The 19,907-nt window shown below is 51.8% G+C and overlaps 1 long non-coding RNA gene across 2 annotated transcripts; it reads right to left on the reverse strand.

Moving 5' to 3' along the window:
- Nucleotides 1–1,059: 1,059 nt before the first annotated feature.
- On the reverse strand, nucleotides 1,060–11,125 carry LOC138846957 (uncharacterized). Of its 2 annotated transcripts, XR_016225760.1 has the most exons (4): nucleotides 10,925–11,125; nucleotides 3,023–3,143; nucleotides 2,772–2,941; nucleotides 1,060–2,055 (listed from the first exon to the last, which is right to left on the reverse strand). It is a non-coding gene; the product is annotated as an uncharacterized LOC138846957 (long non-coding RNA). The 2 variants fall into 2 exon arrangements; XR_016225759.1 differs by having other exon boundaries at nucleotides 2,772–3,143.
- Nucleotides 11,126–19,907: the final 8,782 nt, after the last annotated feature.

A 19,907-nucleotide genomic window follows, 5' to 3' on the forward strand; every position in this document is an offset into this window, starting at 1 on the left:
TAAGGTCTGGTTCAGGTCCCAGCTGCTCCACTTCCAATTCAGATTCCTGCTGATGTGCCGCCGAAAGCGGTCCAGGATGGCCCAAGTGCTCCCGACACCCCCAGGAAGCGCCCGGGCCCCGCCACCCCCACGAAGCGCCCGGGCCCTGCCACCCCCACGAAGCGCCCAGGGCCCCGCCACCCCCAGACACCCCCACGAAGCGCCTGGGGCCCCGCCACCCCCACAAAGCACCCGGGCCCCTGCCACCCCCAGACACCCCCACGAAGCGCCCGGGCCCCTGCCACCCCCAGACACCCCCACAAAGCGCCCGGGCCCCTGCCACCCCCAGACACCCCCACAAAGCGCCTGGGGCCCCCACCACCCCCACGAAGCACTCGGGGCCCTGAAACCCCCAGACACCCCCACAAAGCGCCCAGGGCCCTGCCACCCCCTGCCACCCCCACGAAACGCCCGGGGCCCAGCTCAGCCCTGGCTGCTGTGGTCCTGGAGGAGTCAGACAGCGGACGAAAGACCTCTCTGTGTCTCTTCCTATCCTGTCACCTGTCTTTCAAGTCATTTGAAAAAAACTGAAATTTATGCACGCGAAGTCTTCAAAAAGTGAATGAAAATGCGTATTATGAAAAAAAAACTACAGGCCAGCACCGCGGCTCACTAGGCTAATCCTCCGCCTTGCGGCGCCGGCACAGCGGGTTCTAGTCCCGGTCGGGGCACTGGATTCTGTCCCGGTTGCGCCTCTTCCAGGCCAGCTCTCTGCTGTGGCCAGGGAGTGCAGTGGAGGATGGCCCAAGTGCTTGGGCCCTGCACCCCATGGGAGACCAGGAGAAGCACCTGGCTCCTGCCATCGGATCAGTGCGGTGCGCCGGCCGCAGCGGCCATTGGGGGGGGTGAACCAACGGCAAAGGAAGACCTTTCTCTCTGTCTCTCTCTCTCACTGTCCACTCTGCCTGTCAAAAAAAAAAAAAAAAAAAAAAAAAAAAAAAAAAAAAGCACCTAGAACAGTGAATAGAAAGATCAATGGAAAATAATAGAAATTCCAGAAACACGCAAATATTTATGGGAAATTAGGTTGTGATGAAGTTGATATTTGAAATCATTGAAAAGGAGTTAAGGCATTCAGTAAATGACTTAGAATGGTGTGTGCCCATTCCCATACAAAACAGTTTGTTAGAACAAAGACTGAAAATATTTTTTAAAAACAAAACAAACCACACAGGTAGTCTGAAAAATAACATCTCTGATACAAATTCAAAATGTGCTGAAAAAAATACATTCGCTGGCCTTATAATGGTCATTTTAAAACTCTGCACCACCACCCACCCTTCACAGAATCCTAAGACAAATGATGAATTTGGAAAAACAGCTTCAACTCCCATAACAAAGGGCTCATTCTCTAAGATGAAAACAAAAAGCAGACAAAGGCCACGAAGGGGGAGTTTAGAGAGAGGGCAAAGCCCTCAGTGGACACTTGGACCACTGTTCCCAGAGGGAGGGCAGAGCCCTCAGTGGACACTTGGACCACTGTTCCCAGAGGGAGGGCAGAGCCCTCGGTGGACACTTGGACCACTGTTCCCAGAGGGAGGGCAGAGCCCTCGGTGGACACTTGGACCACTGTTCCCAGAGGGAGGGCAGAGACCTCGGTGGACACTTGGACCACTGTTCCCAGAGGGAGGGCAGAGCCCTCGGTGGACACTTGGACCACTGTTCCCAGAGGGAGGGCAGAGCCCTCGGTGGACACTTGGACCACTGTTCCCAGAGGGAGGGCAGAGCCCTCAGTGGACACTTGGACCACTGTTCCCAGAGGGAGGGCAGAGCCCTCAGTGGACACTTGGACCACTGTTCCCAGAGGGAGGGCAGAGCCCTCAGTGGACACTTGGACCACTGTTCCCAGAGGGAGAGCAAAGACCTCGGTGGACACTTGGACCACTGTTCCCAGAAGTCTTCAGCCTGACCCAGCCCTGCCGTCCATGAAGGAAACACAGATGGAGCTCCTGGCTCTTGACTTCACAAGCGGATGAAGTTCTCTTGCTCTCGCGCTGTGTGTGTGTGTCACAGCTCCTTCCAAAGAAAAAAATCTTTAAAAATATACCTGGAAGGGCTGGCGCCGTGGCGTAGTGGGTAAAGCCACTGCCTGCAGTGCCAGCATCCCATATGGGCGCTAGTTCAAGTCCCGGCTGCTCCTCTTCCAATACAGCTCCCTGCTGTGGCCTGGGAAAGCAGTAGAGGATGGCCCAAGTCCTTGGGCCCCTGCACCCATGTGGGAGACCTGGAAGCCTCAGGCTCCTGGCTTAGGCCTAGCTCCAGCCGTTGTGACCATCTGGGGAGTGAACCAGCAGATGGAAGACCTCTCTCTCTCTGTCTTTCCCTCTCACTGTCTGTAACTCCACTTCTCAAATAAATAAATAAAATCTTTAAAATATATATAAATCTAAATATATACATGTTCATGGTGTACAATAATGAATACAATTGCCTGCCTCCTGGGATAAGAACTTTGCGGCAGGAGACAGAGGTGAAGGGAGATTTCCACTACTTTTGAATTTCAGCCATGTGAACGTACTGTCTATTCAAAAATCTAATTTTAGGATCTACATTAAAGATTTTTGAATCTCAGTGATTTTAAAACTGATTGTACATAAATGCATTCCATTCTCTAAATGGGGGAAATTTATAGTGTTCTAAAATAGATAACATTGATTCAATGCTAATTATGGTTCTTTCAAAAAGCAGTGTTATGATGAGTTGCAGGGAAGGATACAGGGAAAATCTCTTACCTTCTGGGATACATAATGGCCAGCTGTTGGTGAGAAGAAATTCTGGCCCCATATGCTCGAGTAGACAGCACTGTGCAAATGCGTTCAGGGTCATGAAGCTGATATTTGGGGGACGCATACGAAGGACCTCACACCCCTTCCACTTGTGTTTTAAATCCAAGCCGGTGATGCTTGGGGGAACAAGCAAGCGGGCAAATGTCGGTGTGAATTATTGGTCATTTTGGAGAAAGAGCAGGGCCAACATGTCTCACCGAGCTTGGCGGTTTCCGCTGGGCTGTGCATGCTGTTGTGTGTTGCCAAGGGGCAAGGGGACATGGGACAAGCTGAGCACGGTAGTGTTAGGTCATCTCTCATGAGTCAGTCAAACCCAGTCTAAAAAATGATAAAAAAGAATAAACAAAGTAAGATATGTGGGAGAATTGGGACATAAGCAAAGCAAGCAGAAAAGACCAGGCCTGCAGAACACACAGAGCGGGCCCGGTGAGCACCTTCCCACTTCCGATGTCTTCCTCCTCCCGTCTCTACAGCTTGACGATGTGAGAATTTCCTCCCAAACTGGAAGGACACGCATGCAGTCCTTCTGCTCCCAGATCCAGATCTTTCTGGAACATTCTATTCTTGGTCACCACTCTCCCCAAACCTCCTCATTCACCTGCTGCAGGACGCAAGACACAGAAATGTCACCAGCTTCTCACCTGGCTTCCCCACAGGTTCAGAGGGGATTTATTTCCTCTGGAGCGACATGAACTTTGGGGACACTGATTCCACAACACTTCCACAAGGTCTACTCCACCTTACACTCTAGACCTTAGCCCTTTAAAACTTGAAAATCAGGGGCCAGTGCTGTGGCGCAGTGGGTTAAAGCCCTGGCCTGCAGTGGTGGCATCCCATATAGGCACTGGTTCAAGTCCCGCCTGCTCCACTTCTCATCCAGCTCCCTGCTAAAGCACCTGGGAAAGCAGCAGACGATGGCCCAAGTCCTTGGGTCCCTGTACCCATGTGGGAGACCTGGAAGAAGCTCCTGGCTTCAGATCGGCTCAGCTCTGGCTGTTGTGGCCATTTGGGGGAGTGAACCAGGGAATGGAGAACCTCTCTCTCTGTCCCCATCTCTCTCTCTCTAACTCTGTATTTCAAATAAATAAAGTTTAAAAAAATAAAATTTGAAAATCAGTTATTTGATTTGTTGGCCCATTTCCCTTAGGCAAGGTTACAAGAGAGTACATTCTAGAACTAACCAAGGAAGAGAAACATGTTGGTTAGCTCTGCACCATCTGACCCCAAAGGTTTGGGTGACTTCAATCTTCACTGAAGGGGGACACAGGTGAGAAGATGATTTAGGGAAAGGTGAAATGCCTTGGCCACTTGGGTTTTGCATCTGAGAACAACATGTGCGTAGCTACTTCTTGAATATATGGATAATTTTCATGTTAACTGGACCTAATCCTGCATCCCAACCCCCAAACTCTAACACAGAATCTGTCCGATAGACAGAATATTCGGAATCAGGGTACAGCTGATCCAGGCGCTTAGGATGCCCTGCTGATGCCCACCAGCACGCACACAGCAGCAGCCCTCAGCAGCCGTGCTGAGCACCAGGAGGGGCCTCCCTCCCTCTCCGTGTGTTTTCAAGTGGGCTCTGATTCTGCCGTTGACAGGAACGGGCCCGTCCTGCATGAGACATCGACACGAAGATGGTGACAGGCCATGCAGCATCCACAACAGACAGCTGGGGGGTGTGTTTTCTCCCCACTTGATCTATTTGTATGTACATATTCTCCACTTTACGTGTGATCTGCTATTTCCTTCTTTTTTTTTTTTTTTTTTTTTTTTTTTTTTGACAGGCAGAGTGGACAGTGAGAGAGAGAGACAGAGAGAAAGGTCTTCCTTTGCCGTTGGTTCACCCTCCAATGGCCGCCGCGGCCGGCGCGCTGCGGCCGGCGCACCGCGCTGATCCGATGGCAGGAGCCAGGAGCAGGTGCTTTTCCTGGTCTCCCATGGGGTGCAGGGCCCAAGGACTTGGGCCATCCTCCACTGCACACCCGGGCCACAGCAGAGAGCTGGCCTGGAAGAGGGGCAACCGGGACAGAATCCGGCGCCCCGACCGGGACTAGAACCCGGTGTGCCGGCGCCGCTAGGCGGAGGATTAGCCTAGTGAGCCGCGGCGCCGGCCTGCTATTTCCTTCTAACTCTGGTTTCACAAGCGTCGGTAAAACAGTATCAAAACCAAAAGAAAATCAGTAAATGAGTGAAAAATGGAGCCATGAATTAATCCATCAGTTTTTTAGACTAAGAAGCCTCTGGATAAATGCAACAAATTCCAAGAAGAGATGCTCATATGGGAAGGGGAATTATCGCAGCATGAACCCAGTGATTCATTGATCTCTCTTCCCTTGCTCCGTTTCTCTAGGTGCCTCTCACATTCATATATGAGAGGTCTTCCAAAATAACTCTAAATAAAAAAAAATTTTTTGCACCAAAACAAAGTTCTTTTATTCCACTTTTCCATTAGCTTTTAGAAGTACCCTCACGTACCACCACCACCACCATGGTTGGGATCTTTCCTCTTAGAGTCTTGGGAGGCAACAGAACATGGTGGTTAGGAGACAGACAGGGTCTGTAGGGACCAGTGGTGGGCCTTGCCGTTAAGATGCCCACATCCAGGCCTGGCACTGTGGTGAGTGCGTTAAGCCGCCATGTGCATCCCATATGAGCACTGGTTCCAGTCCCAGGTGCTCCACTTGTGATCCAGCTCCCTGCTGATGTGCCTGGGAAAGCAGTGGAAGGTGGCCCAAGTGCTTGGGCCCCTGCACCCACATGGGAGACTCCGGTGGAATTCCAGGCTCCTGGCTCTGGTCTGACCCAGCCTCCACCGTCCACCATCACAGCAATTTGAGGAGAAAACCAGATGAGGGACAATCAGTGTGTGTGTGTGTGTGTGTCTTTCCTTCTCTCTCTCTCACTCTACCTTTCAAATAAATAAAATAAACTTAAAAAAAAAAAAAAAAAAAAACACAGAATCCCACACCCCACAGCAAAATACTGGGTTCAATTCCTGGCGCCGGCTTCCACTTCAGGTGAGTGCGCACCCTGGGAGGCCGAGAGAGGCGAAGGCTCCTGTGGGAAGAGAGGAGCAGAGGGGCTGCCCAGGCCCACGCAGTCTGAGTGAAATGGGGCTCCCAGCCCAGCGTGGCACAGGAGAGAACGACCTGGGCACCAAACCACGAAGCCTTCACCACTCTCTGTGACGGATCTCCTGCCTCTCCCCAACTCCTCCATACGTCACCCCGGCAGCCAGACCACCCAAGACTCCCCAGAGAAACGCAGCCCCAGGGAGTGGTTCCCAAAGCCAGTCACACGGGGATCCCTCCACGGGAAGGTCGGCTTCCCAGCCCGTCTACCAACTCGTGCAGCACTTACTCCGTAAGCACCTATCGGGCACACGCAACGCCAAGCCCAACAGGTCCCTTATCCCAAGCTCCAACAGAGCGGGCCATTTACTCCTTCGCTTGATGAGCACTTGTCGCGCACCTCGTCCTTGTCAGGCCGGACCCCAGACACTGAGGGGACAGCAGAGAACGCACTCAAGTCCTTGATGGACAGTGAAAAGTGTAAAAACTGCTGAGCTGTTGAAGTGTCTGGCTTGCTCATCTGGGTGTCTGTGGGCTATCCCGTGAGGCTGCCTGACCAGCCCATGCAGTAGCCTGACTGCTGGCAGGCGGCCGGAGCCCCCAGGCACATCCCATCCCCCGCCCGCCTGCCTGCCAATCATGTAGATGCTCCCATGCTCCCGGGTGTGGCCCAGGCCCACCGGAAAAGCCACCCTGGCTACATAACCTTCAAGCTGCCTGGAGAGGCCTACTGGTGCCAGTGTCGGTTCTGGCCTATAGCATCAGTGCTACAGAGAGGGGAACGCTGCAGAGCGGCGGCCCAGGGAGCAGCCTGGGGAGGCAGGGTTTAACGGGCTCTGAGTTCAGTCACAGATGGAGGCCAGTGTAGACTGCACAACACTGTAGACACCATGCCCCTGACCTGCACACTGAACCATGGTGAAATGGCCAGTGCAATGTTCCACATACGCTATTAAAAAGTTAAGGGATACCTGTGAGGAGCAGGCCTCAGGGGTAGGAGGCAGTGCATGGTGGACCTTTGGCTTTCACTCTTCAAACTATCTGTACATGAAACTTTTATAAATAGATTCACCTATATTTTTAAATTTTTTTTTAAAAAAAATTTGTTTTAAAAGTAGAGAGGAAGAGATCTCCCATCAGCCAGTTCACTCCCCAAATGCCCACGAGAGCCAAGCTAGGCCAGCCGAGGCCAGGAGCCCCAAATTCCCGCCAGGTCTCCCACGTGTGTCCTCGCCATGGCCTCCCAGGGTGTGCAGCAGCAGGACACTGGACTCCGAGGCGGAGCCAGACTCCATCCCGCCCGCCCAGCACAGGAAGCGGGCGTCCCAAGCAGCATCTTGTCTACCGCAGCACCAAACGCCCAACCTGATCAATATTTTTAAAATTAAAATCCAGCACAGTGAGGCAATCCATGTCAGGACACAGTCTGTCGTTTCTAGCCCACGTCGCTAGTCTTACAGGAACAGGAAATCACAACTCTCTCCTGAGAGAACTGGCGGAAACGGAGAAGCAGCTTGGAATGCCAGAGGTGAGCATGGGAGATGCTTTTCTTAGGAAGAGAGAAAGCTTTTAGGCCCATTTTCCAGAGTAAGTGCACAACTATCACCTGTTTCATGTCACAGCTTCATGCGCTGCACTGGACGCACCTTTTCTCTTCCTCCAAAAAATACGGACGGGAAAACTCAGAGAGAGTGAGTTCCCAGAACAGAAGGCTTCTCAGCACACAGCAATACCACTCTTGTCTTGTCATCAACCTTCACTAAGCAGTAGTAAATCGACAAAATACAATGGTTAACTTCAGCAGCGTTGGCTTCAAAATTGACAATTAGCGAAACTATTGCAAGCTCTGTCATCTCTCCGTCATCTACCGATCACCTATGTGTCAACCAATCTGTCACCTATCCACCACTTGATATGCTGTCCATCATTTATCTGCTTATCATCTGTTGATCTATCTATACCTATTATATGACGGGCTGAGCATCAGCTCTATTTTCCTTGATACACACACTGTAGAAGAAACAGCTCAAGTTTTGTTTGTGTTTGCAAATTAAGCAAAGTTAAGGTCGCTTATGAGGCCCCCTGCTTTGTCTGCTCAGGGATTCTACAGGCCTGGCTTCCATTTTAACTCACTTTAATATCATCAAGGTCACAAGATGTTTCAAATAGAAAGTCAGATAATTCTACTTTGATTTTTTTCATCCCGTTCATACTATCAAAGGAAAGCCTTTAAAATTCAGCCTGTCAAAGGTGAGTCATTAACATTCTCAGGAGAAAATTCAGCTAAAAAATTCAACTTCGATGATTAAATAATTTTTGGCTGTGTTAATATAACAAAATTTTGACAGAGCACAGTGTCAAGATAAAAACATCATTCTTACTAAATTATAAAATCTATGGAATAAAAATATACACGGAGCTGACTTTGTGGCAAACAATCATTTGCAAATATGCAGCAATATTTTACCAACAAAACAAAGCTGTGCTTGCCACAATTTAGTTTTTTAAATTTGTACCAGAGTGAACTACAAAGTTATTTAAATGACATTGATGATACATTTTTTAAATGAACACTTTCTCTTTTTGCTTTTCACTGCCAAAGCCTTTTAGCAATATTTGAGTCCCTGAACACTTTTAAATAGAACATTATTTAAAGTAACTTAAGGATCCTACAATGACAGTGGTGCCTTTTTAACTAAGTCAGTCCTCCAAATTTTGGATGCATTTTTCTTTCAAATCAGTTAGAAATTTTTAATTAAAGCAATCAAAAGAACCAAAAGATCGTCAACATTTGAATATCTTAGCAAAATGAAATTATCTAAATAAAGTCTGCAATCAGGAAGGTATTGAAATTTGCCTCCACAAAAGCAAGGCTGGAAGTAAACAACTTAAATGATGTTAGCACAAACCACGTACGGGACTTAATTTTAAATTTCTAAACTTGAGTGTGGGAGTATCCAGACTCTTTTTATGCAGTTCCTATTTACGATTTGATACATTGATATTCAGTACCTGTGATTTCCCAGCACCTCTGATTAACAAAATACTCAGAAGAATCATAAATGGAAGAAGTGTATTTCACAAATTTTGATTCATGAAAATATTTATCAACAGAAGGTATTCTGAACGGGAGCCAGAAGACAGGTGTATCTTTGAGGTAAAATATTTACACATTTTAGCACAAAAATAATAAAATTGATAATAACCTCCATTTATCAGAATTGCTCTGAGTTTATCAGATGCCTCGGCATCTGTCGAGAGAAGTGGTTTTGTAATTTAAAATCTTGTGATTGACTGGGAAGAATCAATCGAAGGTGTCAACATTTTCAAATTCATTAACCATAAAAGTCACTTTGAAGAAGATTGCAGGCAATTTTATGAAAAATAGCGCAGAACAATATTGAAGAACTTCATTTTTCAGAAAAATACCAGCACCATGGTCCCAGAAGTAGACAGAGTTAGAAGCTCAGAGGTGGCTGCCAACAACTACCAAGACCAATTATTCTTGTGTCATCTACTGTCAGATAATTAATATAAAGAATCTTTTATATATATATTTTTTAACGATGTATTTATTGAAAGTCAGAGTTACACAGAGAGAAGAGGTAGAGAGAGAGAGAGAGTCTTCCATCTTCTGGTTCACTCCCCAACTGGCCGCAATGGCCAGAGCTGCACCCATCTGAAGCCAGGAGCCAGGAGCTTCTTCTGGGTCTCCCACGTGGGTGCAGGGACCCAAGCACCTGGGCATCTTCCACTGCTTTCCCAGGCCACAGCAGAGAGCTGGATCAGAAGTGGAGCAGCTGGGACTTGAACCGGTGCCCATATGGGATGCTGGCACTGCAGGCGGCAGCTTTACCTGCTACGCCACAGCGCCAGTCCCAACATAAAGAATCTTAAATTTTTTTTTTGCTCTTATGCCCATAGATTTTAGTTGTTTTAAAACAAATACGTATTTCTTTGAAAACAGTTTTTGAAAATAATGATTTTGGGCCAGCGCCGCGGCTCACTAGGCTAATCCTCCGCCTTGCAGCGCCGGCACACGGGGTTCTAGTCCCAGTCGGGGCGCCGGATTCTGTCCCGGTTGCCCCTCTTCCAGGCCAGCTCTCTGCTGTGGCCCGGGAGTGCAGTGGAGGATGGCCCAAGTGCTTGGGCCCTGCACCCCATGGGAGACCAGGAGAAGCACCTGGCTCCTGGCTTTGGATCAGCGCAGTGCGCCGGCCGCAGCGGCCATTGGAGGGTGAACCAACGGCAAAGGAAGACCTTTCTCTCTCTCTCTCACTGTCCACTCTGCCTGTCAAAAAAAAAAAAAAAAAAAGAAAGAAAAGAATGATTTTATAAGCCCACTAATATCACAAAACTAAATTGTCAGCCAATATATAAATGTTTTATTTATGTTGCAGCATCCCTTTCTAATCTCAAAATTTTCCTTTTCTGGACAGAAAAGAATGATTGAATGTGTATCCTGTCTATACCCACGTTCGGAAGGGTGTGAAGGCACCATCACGCAATGCAGAACACTCCAGCCCTAACGTCGCGAAATCAGGTTTCCAGAGCCAAAAATCCTTTTGAGAACGTGTCCCGTTATTAAGCAAAGTGACTACTTTCAAGCTAGACTAGCTGCTGGCTTTTGCTATAAATAGAATTAGTGTTACTAAACAGTTGTAATTTCTAATTTATCTGACTGCTACCTACCCAAAAGCAAACCACAAACACGGTGCCGGGGACGGACACGCGGTCCGACTGCTAAGCCGCTCCTGGGGCACCTGCGTCGCACACTGGAGTGCCCGGGTTCGAGTCCCGGCTTGGTCCCGTCCCAGGAGGCAGCAGGGCAGGGCACAAGCCCCCGGGTCCCTGCCACCCACGAGAGAGAACCAGACGCAGTTTCGGGCTCACGGCTGTCGCAGGCATTTGGGGAGTGAATCAGCAAATGCAAGTGCTTTCTGCCTTTCAAATAAATGAAAATTAATAAAAAAATTTAAAAATTAAGTGTATATGGCATTAACAGTGTCCACTTCAGGTACTCACCAGAGGCCATTTGGTCACATGTTCAGCCTGCTAACCACTCACCCCCAGGAGTCACCACAAAGCCCTCCAGGGGGAAACCTCGCTTCGAAGAGCGCAGGCTGGGGGCGTCACTTACACAGGCCCAGGCCCCCGCCGGGAACATGGCGGCCGCGGAGTGGGCGGGCACGAGGCTGCCCCGCCTCCCCAGGGGCCGCTGGGAAGGCGAGTGGGCGGGGCTTCCCCGCTGAGTACGGCAAGCCTGCGGGGACATTGCGCAAGGGCGCAAGGGTCCCCAGCCAGGCGCCAGCCTGGGGCTGAGACCGTGCCTCCAGCCCGGCTGCGGAAGTCTAACGGAAATTAAAAGGAGAGGGAAAGCAACCGATGAAAACGTGGGCTGCCACTGTGCAGGCGAGCGCCGGGGGCCCTGCAGCCCACCCGGAACAGCCCCAGAGTGGGGAGCGGCCGGGCCCGCCCAGCTCCCACGGGCCCTGCGAAGGCTGCGCAGGGCTCCCGTGACCACAGGCACCTCCCCGCCATCAGGAGGACACGGGGCTCGCACCTGGAGGACCTGGTCGGCCCGCGTCCCAGGCGGGGCTGTGCGGCAGGGCGGCCCGGCCTCCTGGGGCAGAGGTTTCCTTCCCAATGTCCCCGCTTTGCCGTTTCTAGCAGTGCGCCGTGACAGCTGGCCAGCAGTGCTTGTAGGCAGGCGCGTGATATCCCCGGAGCGACTCCCGGGGTCGGAGTCTCTCTGCACAGCACCGGGCTTTGTCAGCTGCTCCCCGCGAGGACGCCCCAGTGTCCTGGGACAGCTCCTCCCATCAATCCTGTGTCCGCGTGCCTCTGGCCCCTTGGATGCTTTCAGAAAAGTCTGACGCTGGGTGCTGACGCCGCAGGCCCATGTGTGCGGCTTAGGAAGGGGTGTGTGGTGTGTGTGATGTGTGAGTGGGGCGTATGTGAGGTGTGTGTGATATCTATGTGATATGTGTGTGAGGTGTGTGGGATATGTGTGTGTGGTGTGTGTTGTGTGAGTGGGGTGTATGTGAGGTGTGTGTGATATGTGTGTGGATGTGTGTTGTGTGTGATGTGAGTGGGGCATATGTGAGGTGTATGTGATATGTGTGTGGATGTGTGTGGTGTGTGTTGTGTGTGAGTGGGGTGTATGTGAGGTATGTGTGATGTGTGAGTGGGGCATATGTGAGGTGTGTGATATCTATGTGATATGTGTGTGAGGTGTGTGGGATATGTGTGTGTGGTGTGTGTTGTGAGTGGGGTGTATGTGAGGTGTGTGTGATATGTGCATGGATGTGTGTGTGTGATGTGTGATGTGTGAGTGGGGCATATGTGAGGTGTGTGATATCTATGTGATATGTGTGTGAGGTGTGTGGGATATGTGTGTGTGGTGTTTGTGAATGGGGTGTTTGTGAGGTGTGTGTGAAATGTGTGTGGTGTGATGTGTGTTTGGGTCTGTGGGATGTGTGTGGTATGATGTGTGAGTGGGGCATATGTGAGGTGTGTGGGATATGTGTGTGTGGTGTGTGTTGTGGGGGGGTATGTGAGGTATGTGTGATATGCGTGTGGATGTGTGGGTGTGATATGTGAATGGGGTATATGTGAGGTGTGTGTGATAGGTGTGTTCTGTGTGGATATGATGTGTAAAAGGGGCATAAGTGAGGTGTGTAGTATGTGGTTTGGTAGGTGATGTGTGGTCTGTTTGCGTGCACACCGCATATATGTGATATATGTGAGCATATATGTGATGTGTGTGATGTGAGTGGGGTCTATGTAAGGTGTGTATGATGTGTGAGTGGGGTGTATGTGAGGCTGTGTGATGTGTGAGTGGGGTGTATATGAGGTGTGTGTGATGTGAGTGGGGTCTATGTAAGGTGTGTATGATGTGTGAGTGGGGTGTATGTGAGGCGTGTGTGATGTGTGAGTGGGGTCTATGTGAGGTGTGTGTGATGTGAGTGGGGTCTATGTAAGGTGTGTATGATATGTGAGTGGGGTGTATGTGAGGTGTGTGTGACGTGTGAGTGGGGTCTATGTGAGATGTGTGTGATGTGAGTGGGGTGTGTGAGGTGTGTATGATGTGTGAGTGGGGTGTGTGAGGTGTGCGTGATGTGAGTGGGGTGTGTGAGGTGTGTGTGATGTGTGAGTGGGGTGTGTGAGGTGTGTGTGATGTGTGAGTGGGGTCTATGTGAGGTGTGTATGATGTGTGAGTGGGGTGTGTGTGAGGTGTGTGTGATGTGCGGTGTGTGGTGGGGTGTGGGGGTGTGTGTGAGGTGTGTAGTTTGTGGGTTTGTGTGTCACGTGAGTACGTGTGATGTGTATGTATGTGGCTGTGTGATAATATGAGCACGTATGTGGTATGTGTGCTGTGGGGGGGTGAGAGAGGTGTGGCACTGAGTGAATGGTGGGTGTTTGTGTTCTGTTCATTCTGCGTTTTTGTCAAGCCTAACTTCCAGCTACCTGGGGAAGGGATCTGCGACAGTCATCAGTTCTACCCTTGGAACGCTGGTGATAATTGGAACCTCTGAAGAACTCAATGTGAGTGAGTAAGAACACCCTGAGGAAAACCAACCCACCTTCTCTGAGCCCCGACACGGACTGCTGCTGCACCATGTTGTCGGCCTCCTTGTGAAACCATTCGAGTGCCTGAGGGGTCTACACGGTGCCAGCACTGTGAGGTTCCCCGAGATACGGCCCGGCTGCCTTTCCCTTCGCTCACGCTCCAGCACAGGGAGGCCATGGCGTGGGCTACACCATCTTGCCTGCCTCCTGACCCTGGTGCAGGTGCAGGCACTAACCAATAGCAAGGAGGGTCTGTGCAGGGCCGTGTGCAGGCGTGTTTGACGTGCAATGTGCCTGATGCCTCCTCGTTCCTTGATGGAAACCAGGCCCGCAGCGGCTGGCAGAGGCCCCTTTTGTCTGAGGCAGCACACGAGTGCCTTCCTGTAGCCGGAGGCTGCAGGGCACCCCAGGTCTTCCTGCTGCCCTTGACCATGCTTCGAAGTCTGTACGTCCCCAGCACCTTGCATATCCAGCAAGCCTGGATTCGTCGGGTTTTCTCGGTCTTCTGGCACCCTCTGCCTTTGCTGGCTGTTTTTCTTACTCCAGGATTTCCCAGAACACCGAGACATAACTAGCATTGACTAGCATCTTTATAAAAATTCTTTGACTATCAGCACATTGGAAGGAGCATTGCCATCTTCTGCCACATATACATACTTTACCTTTTTAATATTTATTTACTTGAAAGGCAGAATGACGAGAGGGAGCTCTTTCATCCACTGGTTCACTCCCCAAATGGCTCCAATGGCGAGGTGTAGGCCAGGCGGAGGCCAGGAGCCTGGACTCCATCCTGGTCTCCCCCATGGATGGCAGAAGCCCACGTACTTGGACCCACATCATCTGCTGCCTCCCAGCTGTATTAGCAGGGAGCTGGATTAGATGCGGAGCAGCGGGGACTCCAACTGGACCCCTAGAAGGGACGCCAGCATTGCAAGCTGCACCAAAAGGCCAGGCCCCGTAAATAAGGAAGGACACAAACCCTCCTTAGTTTCTTAATTAGATTCCAGAGCAGGATACGAGAAGCCAATGGGCAGACAGGAATCCCTGGAAAGACACTCCTCTGTGTCGCAGCCTGGAACAAACTTCGAGTCAGCCGCCCATGTAGCACAGGCAAAGTTCAGTCCATGGTGGAAGAAGAAGTAACCAGTGGTGACAGGGAACCGTGTGACAAAGGCCTTGGTTGTCAAAGGTTCGGCCTTTCACAAGCTTCTGGGAGGACCCTGTCCCTGGCGGATTCTATCCATGTACCGTGTGCCTTTCCTGGAATGAGCTGTCACTGTTGAGTTGGACACGTCTTCTGAACCCTTCCAGCAATCAATGGGGCCTGAGGGATGGTCTGAAAAGTCCCACACTGCAGTACTGCACAGCTCCCACGGACACAGCATGAGCCTGAGGCCCAGATGCACGCAGGTCCTTCCCCTGCTGCCCGACCTCTGACCCCCACCGTCTCCACTAGTTCGGGCTGTGCAGACGTGAGGGGCTGACACAGCCAACGCTTACGCCTCACAGCTCTGCAGGCTGCAATCTGAGGCCAGGGCGACAGCTCTGGTGCTGGTGAGAGCGCTCCTCCCAGTTTGCTGTGTTCTCACACAGGAGGGAGAGTGGGGGGTGGGGGGCAGAGAGAGAGGTGAGAGAGGTACTCTGGGTCTCTTCTAAGGACACTAATCCACCCTCATGACCCAGCCCCTGCCCAAGGACCCCACCATCGCCTACTGGACACCTGACACAGGAATTAGGGAGACACACGCATTCAGCCCAAAGTGACCATGCGGCACTGATGCCTGCACCCCCGCCCCCAAACTTCAACCCCTAGGGGCCAGCCAGATTTAAATGAAGATTTTGCCACAATTCAACTGCCTTTTGTTCCCATGAGCTAAGCTCACGACTCTTGGTTCACCTCAGAAAGTGGTTTTTGTTTTTGTTTTTGTTTTTGTTTTTGTTTTTGACAGGCAGAGTTAGAGAGACAGAGAGAATGGTCTTCCTTCTGTTGGTTCATCCCCCAAATGGCCGCTACGGCCGGCATGCTGCGCCGATCTGAAGCCATGAGCCAGGTACTTCCTCCTGGTCTCCCATGGGGTGCAGGGCCCAAGCACTTGGGCCATCCTCCACTGCACTCCCGGGCCACAGCAGAGAGCTGGACTGGAAGAGGGGCAACCGGGACAGAATCCGGCGCCCCAACAGGAACTAGAACCCGGTGTGCCGGTGCCACAGGCGCCGGCTGGAAAGTGTTGTTTCTGATATGGACACGTCACACACACAGCCTCTGAAGACTCAGCACCCTGGTTCTGTTTCATGCTGAACCCCTGGAAATCCTGGCATTAATGAGGTGTCTCCAGGTACTGTGTGGACTGCGTGCTTCCCTAAGAAGCTACAGCTCTGAGAGTTTCAACCAGCAACCAAGCGCAGACAGCCAGGATTACTCCTCCTGCTTCCCACGGCTCAGGTTAGAAAGTTCATTTGAATTAGAAGAAAATTAGATGGAAAACAAAGTGCTTTCCAGGTGAGAGAAACATACTGCAGAAGTCTATGTTCTATAAAAACTGCAGGCGTATTTGCATGTCGATACGTACAGAAGGAAAACCTTAAGATGCTAACAGTGGGCTCTCTAGGGGAGGAGGTGTCTAGAATTGTGGGCAGTTTCTTTCATCTTTTTGTTGAGTTTATTGTTTGATTTTCCTGCAGCACACATGGATCTCTTGGGGAGGAGTGAAGAAGCACTGACAAAGGGGGGCCTGGTTTGTTCCTGGCTGGGGTCTGCAGGAGGCAAAGTCATGACTGAGAACCTGACGCTGCTCAGAGCCCACCCACCATGTCCACTGTGCGGCCGGGGGCCGACACCAGAGGAAGAGGGTGGGGGATAGGAACCGGGCGAGGCCAGCACAGGTCTCTGTGTCCCCCAGGCCCAGACTGGCCTCTGCACCTGCCTCGTGCCTGGTCCTGACTGCCCAATCTGGTTTGAGAACTGTGGGAAGAAAGGAGGGAGAGGAGGAGCGGGACCCTACATAACGCATCCTGCCGGCAACGGCCTCCTTTTACAGCCGCTGGCTTTCAGAAGCAAGCTGGCAGAACACGGCGGAAGGTGGACTGTCCGGCGCTGTGTGTCCGTGCACCTCACTCCCTTCTCCCTTCCCACGGCTTCCAGGTCCTGGACCATGGAACTGCACGGAGGCCCTGGGTCTGCTGAGAATCGGCCCACTGCTGGCTAAGGCCTCCCTGGGTGGCCACGTGGAACTCAGAAGCCGTGGCAGGGTCGCACGTGGGTCTCCCCAGCCACACCCAGGACGACCAGGACTGTCTGGGCCCAGCCATCCGCAGTGTGTGGGCTCATGTGACTCCGAATGCAAGGCCCATGCCCCACGCCACCCGCGCCGCCCCGGCGGCTTTGCAGGCAGTGTCGGGAGCTGCTGGGAGGTCCTGGGACCCCAGCAGTCAGCACAGCACTGGCTTGAGCAGGTACTGACAAGCAACAGGTCCTGTGTCCGGACAAGGTCGGCCCCGGGCTCTGGGCACAACATGAGCCCGCCCTGCCTGGCCCCCGCACACTCCCATAAAGCTTTATTTGCAAATGTAGCCCAGGGGCCATGGCTAATCATAACCTGGGAAGACTGTGAAATGTTCACTTACATGTTCCAGAGTGAATGTGTGCGTACGTACACAAAATACGCTTTATAGCTAAGCTCACACATTTTATATTTTGATTATATAACGCATCTATATATAATATATAAAATATATTTATACTTTATATATTTTATATTACATGTTGATGTAGCATGATTTGTGATAGTTTAATTATCATATTAAGCATATTGGTTACATAATAATGATTCCTATTACATATAGAACTTACATTCCAAATACGTGACAGCCAGTCAGGTGCACATAACAACCTTCTGATCAATGACAAATCACACAGACAACAGTGGTCCCACAGACTACCCCGCCGGGTGACACCGCAGCCAGTGTCTCTGTGATGGTCACATTGTGATGAAATCATTTAATGGTGCATTTCTCAGAACAGAATCTGTCCCTGTCAACTTGCAGGGGTGTGTGTGTGTGTGTGTGAGTGTATGTGTGATTGCGTGCGTGAGGGTGTGCGTGTACCTGTGACAGTATGTGAGTACACGGGCGTGTGATTGTGTGTGACAGTGTGTGCAGGGCTGTGTATGTATGATACTGTATGACTGCCAATGTGTGTGTGTGCACATGACAATGTCTCTGTGTGACTGTGCACATGTGTGATGTATGTGTCGGTGTGTGTGTGTGCGTGTGTGTCCAATGCCCCTAACGTGCTTCCTGCTCCACCACGTCTGGACACGGAAGTGTCCAAGTGAAGTGCAGAGGCCGCTGTGTCCCTCAGCTCCCCGTCCAAGCAGGCTGGAGGCTTCGGGCCCCCCGAGCCTCGGCCAGTGCTCTTCATGGACACAAAGGACAGGGCTTCAGGCCGGGTCACTCCACCCACCTCCATGTCCGGGCTACTCTGGCCACTCAGAGGCGCCATCCTTTCCAGATCTCCGCGGCTGCTGGGCGTGCAGGAGTGATCCACAAAGGCACAAACAGGCACGCGCATCGGGCCGGGTGACTAAGACGCCCTCGTCCTGCGTCAGAGGGCCTGGGCTTGCTTTCCGGCTCCGGCTCCTGACTGCGGCTTCCTGCTAACGCAGACCCGGGACACAGCAGCGGTGGCTCAATTAGTTGGATTCCTGCCACCCTATGGGAGACCTGGATCAAGTTCCTGGCTCCTGGCTCTAGCTCAGCCCAGCCCTGGCCACTGTGGGCATTTAAGGAGTGAATATGCTGATGGACTTTCTCTCTCTGTTCCCTCCTGTCTGCCTCTCAAAAAAAAAAAAAACAAAGAAATAAAACCTAGAAGAAACAAACAGCTGCCACGAAGATGACTCTAAGAGACCTTAACTCTCTGTCCTTACGGAACTTTATTCCCAGGAGACGGCTTTGTGCTCCACTCTCCTGTTGTCTTTTCTCCCAATTTTTACTCCAAATGTCCTCTTTTCCAGCTGCCTTTCTGCTAATAAAATATGTATGAACTTTATTGGATCCATACCAAAAGGTATAGGTCAGTTTATCATCATCTAAAAGTTGCTGAAAATAAATCACATGGGAGTTCTTTAAGTGGCAAATGAGATGAAAACAGAGTCAAACAAGCGTTTGGAGGCCCCAGCTGAACCACGTGCCTGCGTGCACACACACCAGCCACTGGCTTCCGGGAGCAGATGCTGCGTGCACCAGCTGGGCAGTGAGCCCACCCCAGGGCTTCCTGCCCCTCTGTACATAAGCAAAGGCAGAGAAGAGAGCGCGCCCCAAGCCGTGCCCAGCCCCACGTGGGCTCCCGGCTCTGTCACTGCGGGCAGTCACCCCAGGTCACGGGGGCAGCACACAGCCACCTCCTCGGGCCCACACCTTCCGCACGTCAGAACCTCGGGCAGGGACCTTCAGACTCAGCCTCACCTGCCCCTCCTCCAAGTGTGGGGCCCCAGCTGGAAAGTCCCAGGAGCCAGGGGATGACAACAGCTGGGCACTGGAAACTTCTAGAACAATGCCATCCGATGCACTGGCCACCAGCCACTGTGGCCATCGAGCACTTTAAATGTGGCTCATGCCGCTGAGGACTGAAAGCTCCCTTTCATTTACGTTCAATTCATCGACTTCAGCGGGCATCTCTGGCAGCTGGCCTGCTCATGGGCCAGCACAGAACCACCTGGGTCCCACGCTCGGGGCTGGCTGTCGACCTGGCCCTCTTCCTGTGACACAGTCGGGGCGGCCAGCATGAGTTAAACCTGGCACCACGGGACGATCAGCAAGGAGAGGACCAGAACCAGGACCAGCTCAGGAGAGGGAGAGAAAACCGGTGCTGCCCTTGGACCCTACCCGCCCCGCTCGCCGGCACACTCACGGGGGCTCCAACCACCCTCACCTCCCCTGGCCCCAGCGCTGGGGTCTCACGCGGCCCCTCCTGGCGGGTGTCAGGTGCAGTTCTCGTGATCAAAGACCTAGGTACGAGAGACAGTGTGGACCATACCCCTCTCTACTGAGAATACACAGGATTACGGGCACGTTATCCTCCAGTGTCAGTGTGTGGGGACACATACAGATGCGTGTAATATACGGGCATAATATACGCGAACATCCACCGCAGGGAGCGTGCATCACAGCGGACGATGTGCAGGTTGTATTACATGTGATATCCAAGTTATATTCACACACGCACAGGCGACTTACGCACGTCACCACTGTGTACGGAGTGAAAGCTCTGTTGTAGAGTATACGCCCATGCCACCGTGGGCTAACAGCCCCAAGTCGCGCTGCCACGCCAACAGGAAAGTCCGGCGGGCGCTGCTGCTGCTGTCCTGGGTTTCCCAGCAGGACTCTGGCCTGGGAGACCCTGGCTCTGTCCCCGGGCCTCGTGCTGGCTGGAGGG

The sequence above is a fragment of the Oryctolagus cuniculus genome, chromosome 19 (genome assembly GCF_051225735.1).
Source record: "Oryctolagus cuniculus isolate XC-2025 breed Fujian yellow rabbit chromosome 19, ASM5122573v1, whole genome shotgun sequence".
NCBI lineage: Eukaryota > Metazoa > Chordata > Mammalia > Lagomorpha > Leporidae > Oryctolagus > Oryctolagus cuniculus.